The sequence below is a fragment of the Salmo trutta genome, chromosome 9, assembly GCF_901001165.1.
Source record: "Salmo trutta chromosome 9, fSalTru1.1, whole genome shotgun sequence".
Classification (NCBI taxonomy): Eukaryota; Metazoa; Chordata; class Actinopteri; order Salmoniformes; family Salmonidae; genus Salmo; species Salmo trutta.
Genome location: NC_042965.1, coordinates 6,769,031 through 6,775,030, shown reverse-complemented (window position 1 = coordinate 6,775,030; position 6,000 = coordinate 6,769,031).

Sequence of the window (6,000 nt, the reverse complement as noted above, 5' to 3'; positions counted from 1 at the left end):
AATGACTGGTGCTCCTATAGCAACATTCAATTAGGAACTCTGAGCTGCCTTCAAGTGCTGCCAAACTGAGTTATAAATACGCACAATGGGCCGATCTGGTTGTCTACTGGGTTTATTTGGTCAACAGTTCTGTATGACGAGATTTCTTTGCAGGAGTCGTGAAAGATCTCGTACACAAACGACTTCTCAAACTGTGTCACCCAACAAATATATCTAGCAGACAGATTGTCTTGGTGGGCATAGTGCAAGCCTCTCAGCCTATCTGCACAGGGGTTGAATCTAAGGGCGGTATTGTTGAGACTAGGGCATCCAGACATGATTGGAGAAGGGGGAGAGGTTGCACAGGGACAAGTTCCCTTAAAATCTGACTGGGACAGAGAAGACTTCCTCAATCACCACATTGAGGAAGCTAGAATATCCACATCCCCCCCTATTTGATACATTTATTCATAGGAAAAAAACATCAAAATATCCGGCTACTGTGAGCCATATACTGTAGAACAGATTACAAGCACCACTGACTGAGTTTTCCATGCACTCTATGTATCATAGATGACTCAATGAATATCATCCAATAGTGAACAGAACATTATGGATTTAGACAGGGTGACATTGTGATTTTGTGAGAAGGCAGCAGTGTGTGTGTATGTTTGTGTGTGTGTGTGTGTTCGTGCGTGCATGCACGAGTGTGCGTGTGAACATGCTTGCATGTGTGTATCTGTGGTGTGTTTTCTGGTTGATACTGCTTTAGCTACTAATTTATAAAGAATGCAGCAATAAGGGTGTGTGTGTGTGCACACGTATGTTTTCAAAGTGCCATGAGCTGCGTGTGCGGTAGAGATGGCTGCAGTGTTGAGTGTGTGTTCTCTGTCAGCCTGTCCCTGCTGTGGCAGCAGCTCCTGCTGAACGCCTCCGCACTTCCACCCCCTGCAGAGGACTTTGATTGCCGTGGAAACAGCACTTAAGGAGAACATTTGGATTGCCTCCTCTCTCATTTAAAGGTGGTCTTTAATTGGCTCCATTTAATAGAGAAATTTTTTAAAGAAATACATCACACATTGCTGTGTGATGTATTAGTCGTTGTGTGTTGATGAGAAAGATAAATAAAACCATGAGTGTAAACGCCAACCAGGCTCATAAGCAATAACAAAATGTAGGGTGTTAGGAGGGTAAAATAATCATTTCTTTACATTACACCAAATGATACAACATACTCCCAGAAGCACAGTGCATATTTTTTTTTATGTCTGTAGACCTTACCATTGCTGAGATATTACAACTTGTGTGTCCGAATTCTGGATCAAAAGCTCTCAGGAGATAATGCACAGGTCAATGGCAAAGCCTTTTCCAAAAATGGCACCGAAAGTATAGTCTTGCTAACACCAACCTCTCTACATCCTTGACTTGAGTGTCTGGAATGGCTGCTTTGCTTCGTTACCAGCCTCAGAAATTGCAGCCCAAATAAATGCTTCACAGAGTTCAAGTAACAGGCAAATCTCAACATCAACTGTTCAGAGACTGCGGGAATCAGGCATTCATGGTCAAATTGCTACAAAGAAACCACTACTAAAGGACACCAATAATAAGAAGTGACTTGCTTGGGCCATCAAACACGAGCAATGGACATGAGACCGGTGTAAATCTGTACTTTGGTCTGATGATTTTTCCAACCGCTGTGTCTTTGTGAGACGCATAGTCGGTGAACGGATGATCTCTGCATGTGTGGTTCCCACCACGATGCATGGAGGAGGAGGTGTGATGGTGACACTGTCTGTGATTTATTTAGAATTCAAGGCACACTTAACCAGCATGGCTAACACAGCATTCTGCAGTGATACACCATCCCATCTGGTTTGCGCTTAGTGGGAATATCATTTGTATTCAATAGGACAATGACCCAAAATACACCTCCAGACTGTGTAAGGGTTATTTGACCAAGGAGAGTGATGGAGTACTGCATCAGATGACCTGGCCTCCACAATCACCCGACCTCAACCCAATTGAGATGGTTTGGGATGAGTTGGACCACAGAGTGAAGGAGAAGCATCCAACAAGTGCTCAGCATATGTGGGAACTCCTTCAAGACTGTTGAAAAAGCATTTCTCATGAAGCTGGTTAAGAGAATGCTAAGAGGGTGCAAATCTGTCATCAAGGCAAAAAGGTGACTACTTTGAAGACTCTAAAATCTAAAATATATTTTGATTTGGTTAGCACTTTTTTGTTAAATAGTTTTGATGTCTTCACTTTTATTATACATTGTAGAAAATAGTACAAATAAAGTAAAACCCTTGAATGAGTAGGTGTGTCCAAACTTTTGACTGGTACTGTATGTCACTAGGTCATGCTTTACCAAAAGTATAATTAGTTGACATTGTTAAATAACGCAAAATTAGCACATCATTAAAAGACCTAGAGCTTATTGTTTTACATTGTGTTTCACTTTGAAGACACTATCTATGAGAGGTGATAGTGCCTAGTAAATTAGACAGTCGACATGGACTATCATCTATAGTAAGTGGTAGCTTCTCAACATGGCTCCTCATGTTTAATTATTTTTTAATTTTTAATTTAACCTTTATTTAACTAGGCAAGTCAGTTAAGAGAAAATTCTTATTTACAATGATGGCCTACCATCATTTATCTCTTTAACTCAAATAATTTTCCTGATACCACTTTTGAACGTCATGTGCTCATATACACAGTACTCTCATCTTCTTTCACTAAATAACGCAGTTCTCCAAGCTTGCTGAAACTCTGCCGAAAGGGAAGTCTCTCAAAATTTGAGCTAACTTCCCCTGTTAGAAGCCCGAGATACCAGACAAGTGAATCAATCATTACCCCTCCCACGTGTGTGGAGTGTGTTTGTGTGTGTGTGTGTGTGTGTGTGTGTGTGTGTGTGTGTGTGTGTGTGTGTGTGTGTGTGTAGACAAAACTTCCTGATAGCTACTCTAGCAAAGGTGAGATTGCAAATGTTCATAAATGTGTGCACAACAAACCACTTTCCAAACAGTTTCTTGGTTGGGTTTTTGCCCATTTATTAGCAGCAAAAATAAAACATTCCTTACAGAGAGGTGTCATTACAGTAGGTGCATATCTTAAGTTCCATAGTTCGTAGTGAACATGCAAAGAATACAGAAACAGAATGAGCATCTGTACTTTTCACACAACCAATAAACTGACAGATACACACACAGAGAGAGCGAGAGAGAGAGATATAAATATATGTACACAAACAACAAGTCTGCGGTTAAAATTGGCAAAAAACACACACATTTCTTTCCACAGGGCCGTGGGGTGAGACAGGGATGCAGCTTAAGCCCAATCCTCTTCAACATATATATCAATGAATTGGTGAGGGAACTAAACAGTCTGCAGCACCCGGCCTCACCCTACTAGAATCTGAAGTCAAATGTCTACTATTTGCTGATAATCTGGTGCTTCTGTCATCAACCAAGGAGGTCCTACAGAAGCACCTAGATCTTCTTCACAGATTCTGTCAGACCTGGGCCCTGACTGCAAATCTCAGTAAGATCAAAATAATGGTGTTCCAAAAAAGGTTCAGTCGCCTGGACGACAAATACAAATTCCATCTAGACACCGTTGCCCTAGAGCACACAAAAAACTATACATACCTCGGCCTAAACATCAGCGCCACAGGTAACTTCCACAAAGTTGTGAACGAGCTGAGAGACAAGGCAAGAAGGGCCTTCTCTGCCATCAAAAGGAACATAGAATATGACATACCAATTAGGATCTGGATAAAAAATACTTGAGTCAGTTATAGAACCCATTGCCCTTTAGCGATTCCCAAACCTTCCATAACAAAGCCATCACCTACAGAGATGAACCTGGAGAAGAGTTCCCTAAGCAAACACAAACAGACCCCACAGAGCCCCAGGACAGCAACCCAATTAGACCCAACCAAATCATGAGAAAACAAAAAGATAATTACTTGACACATTGGAAAGAATTAACAAAAAAACAGAGCAATGCAATTTGGCCCTAAACAGAGAGTACACAATAGCAGAATACCTGACCACTATGACTGACCCAAACTTAAGGAAAACTTTGACTACAGTATGTACAGACTCAGTGAGCATAGCCTTGCTATTGAGAAATGCCGCTGTAGGCAGACCTGGCTCTCAAGAGAAGACAGGCTCTGTGCACACTACCCACAAAATGAGGTGGAAACTGAGCTGCACTTCCTAACCTCCTGCCAAATATATGACCATATTAGAGAGACTCAGATTACACAATTCAAAAACAAACCTCCCATATATAGTGGGCGAAATACCACAGTATGCCATCACAGCAGCAAGATTTCTGACCTGTTGCCACAAGAAAAGGGCAACCAGTGAAGAACAAATACCATTGTAAATACAACCCATATTTATATTCATTTATTTTCCCTTTTGTACGTTAACTATTTGCACATTGTTAGACATAATATGACATTTGAAATGTCTATATTCCTTTGGAAGTTTTGTGAGCGTAATGTTTACTGTAAATTTGTATTGTTTATTTTAATTTTGTTTATCTATTTCACTTGCTTTGGCAACAAAAACATATGTTTCTCATGCCAATAAAGCCCTTAAATTGAATTGAGTGAGTGAGTGAGTGAGTGAGTGAGTGTGAGTGAGTGAGAGAGACGACAATTGATGGTTTAAATGTAGACTGTGTTGAGAGTTTAAGCTCTAAGCATAATGATCATGCACTAACACATTATCCTGACCTCTGTCCCACCTGATACCCTGTCCCCACATAGACTTCGACCAGTGGATCCCAAAATGTTTATAGTCCTGTACCCCTTCAAACATTCAACCTCCAGCTGCATACCCCCTCTATAGCACCAGGGTCAGCGCACTCTCAAATGTTTTTTGTTGTTGTTGCCATCATTGAAAGCCTGCCACACACACACTATTCAATACATTTATTAAACATAAGAATGAGTGTGAGTTTTTGTCACAACCCGGCTCGTGGGAAGTGACAAACAGCTCTTATAGGACCATGGTACAAACAATAATATAATAATAATCAATAATTTTGCTTTTTATTTAGCCATCTTACATACAGTATAAATATGTATTTGTTCATCGAATATTGTGAATAACTCACCACAGGTTAATGAGAAGGGTGTGCTTGAAAGGATCCACATAGCTCTGCAATGTTGGGTTGTATTGGAGAGAGTCTCATTCTTAAATAATTTTTCACACACAGTCTGTGCCTGTATTTAGTTTTCATGCTAGTGAGGGCCGAGAATCCACTCTAACATAAGTACGTGGTTGCAAAGGGCATCAGTGTCTTCAATTCAATTTTTACAGAAACGCTTGTTGCAATTTTGATGAGGCTCTCTTGTTCAGATATCGGTAAGTGGACTGGAGGCAGGGTATGAAAGGGATAACGAATCCAGATGTTTGTGTCATCCATTTCGGGAAAGTACCTGTGTAATTGCGCACACAACTCACTTAGATGCTTCGCTATATCACATTTGACATTGTCCGACATTGTCCGTTCATTTGCACACAAAAAATTATACAATGATGGAAAGACCTGTGTGTTGTCCTTGTTAATGCAGACAGAGAAGGGCTCCAACTTCTTAATCATAGCTTCAATTTTGTCCCGCACATTGAATATAGTTGAGGAGAGTCCCTGTAATCCGAGATTCAAATCATTCAAGTGAGAAAAAACATCACCCAGATAGGCCAGTCGTGTGAGAAACTCGTCACCATGCAAGCGGGCAGACAAGTGAAAATTATGGTCAGTAAAGAAAACATTAAGCTCGTCTCTCATTTCAAAAAAACATGTTAATACTTTGCCCCTTGATAAGCAGCGCACTTCTGTTGTAAAAGTGTTACATAGTCGCTGCCCATATCATTGCATAGTGCAGAAAATACACGAGAGTTCAGGTGCCTTGCTTTAACAAAGTTAACCATTTTCTCTGTAGTGTCCAAAACATCTTTCAAGCTGTCAGGCATTCCCTTGGCAGCAAGAGCCTCTTTG